A 2037-nucleotide genomic window follows, 5' to 3' on the forward strand; every position below is an offset into this window, starting at 1 on the left:
GATTAAAGCCATAAACAATTTGGAATGGAGAAAACTTAGTTGAAGAATGAACTGATTGATTGTATGCAAACTCAACATGTGGTAAACATTCTTCCCAAGTTTTAATGTTCTTTTTGATCAAAGCTCGCAAGAGAGTAGACAAAGTTCTATTAACTACTTTAGTTTGACCATCAGTTTGTGGATGACAAGTAGTGGAGAATAGTAACTTAGTCCCTAGTTTAGACCAAAGTGTTTTCCAGAAGTAACTCAAAAACTTTGTATCCCTATCAGAAACAATTGACTTAGGCACTCCATGCAAACGAACAATTTCCTTAAAGAACAACTCAGCAACATTCAAAGCATTATCAGTTTTGTGACAAGGTATGAAATGCGCCATTTTTGAAAATCGTTCAATAACCACAAAAACTGAATCTTTACCAGTCCTAGTTCTAGGCAAACCAAGCACAAAATCCATAGAAATATCATGCAAAGGTTGAGTAGAAATAGGATGTGGATACTTTACCGTGATGTTGTTGATAGCTCTACAATCAACACACATGCGCCAACTTCCATCCTTTTTGGGCACAATTAGGACTGGGACCGCACATGGGCTCATGCTCTCTCTAATACGTCCTTTCTCCATGAGCTCATTAACTTGTCTTTGCAGCTCCAATGTCTCCACGGGATTAGTCCTATAAGCTGGTCTGTTTGGAAGTGATGCACCAGGAACAAAGTCTATTTGGTGTTCAATACCACGGATAGGTGGTAAACCTTTCGGATTGTCCTCCGGGAATACGTCCTCAAAATCCTGCAAAAGAAAGGTTATCTCACTCGGTAACACCGGTGCAAGGTCAGAAAAACTCATGAGAGTTTCTTTGAAAACAAACATGATCAAAGGTTGTTTTGAAAATAAAGCTCTCTTAACCTCTCCTTTTCTCACAAAGAAATTTGAATGCCTCACAGGTTTTCTCTCACAGGCCTTTGACTTGGTTTTTCTCAAACTCTCGCTCTCTTTTTGGTGAATTGTGTTTGTGGGGTCGCTCATGGTGTTTGTTTCTTTCCTTTGCTTGAGAATCAACTGATCTTGATAAACTTCATGAGGTGTCAACGGAACTAAAATGATCTTCTTGCCTTTGAACTCAAAAGAATAACGATTGGTGAAACCATCATGGCTTGTTCTCCGGTCAGATTGCCATGGTCTTCCCAAAAGAATATGACTTGCCTCCATAGGTAGAACATCGCACAAAACCTCATCCTCATATTTCCCAATGACAATAGGAACCTTTACTTGGATACTAACCTTCATCTCACCATCATCATTAAGCCATTGCAGCTTATATGGCTTCGGGTGTTTCTCCGTAGTTAGCCCAAGCTTCTTGACCATTGTTTCACTCGCCACATTAGTACAACTCCCGCCATCAATTATGAGACAACATACCTTATCTCGGACATGGCACCTTGTATGAAATAGATTCTCCCTTTGCTCATGTTCCACAATCACAGTTTGAACACTAAGTGATCTCCTTGCCACCAATATCTCACCCTTTGCTGGAATTTCTTCAAGTTCTTCTAGTGAATCCGAAACCACCTCTTCATTTTCTGATTCAAACTCTCCATTCTCCAAGAGAATCATGGTTCTTCTGTTGGAACATTCATGCGCATAGTGTCCTCTGCCATGACACTTATAACACGTCACATCACGAGCTCGGGTTCTGGTAGCCTCAGCTTTGTCCTTGGTAACTTGATTGGCAACAATTGGCTTCGCTTCAGCCTTTGGAATAGCAACTGGATTTTCTTCCTTCTGGTAACTTTTTTTTTGGTTAGATGAACCAACACCATAAGTTATCCGCGTAGAACTTCTTCTCTTGAGTTGCTTTTCCACCAAGATTGCTTTATGTAACATCTCTTCAAGCTCCACATAATGCTCCATCTCAAGCCTATCTTGGACATCTCGGTTCAACCCACTCATGAATCTAGCCATAGTAGCTTCTCGGTCCTCAACCACATCAGCTCTTATCAAAAGAATCTCCATCTCTTGATAGTAATCCTCCACACTTC

This window comes from Camelina sativa, chromosome 3, assembly GCF_000633955.1.
Source record: "Camelina sativa cultivar DH55 chromosome 3, Cs, whole genome shotgun sequence".
Classification (NCBI taxonomy): Eukaryota; Viridiplantae; Streptophyta; class Magnoliopsida; order Brassicales; family Brassicaceae; genus Camelina; species Camelina sativa.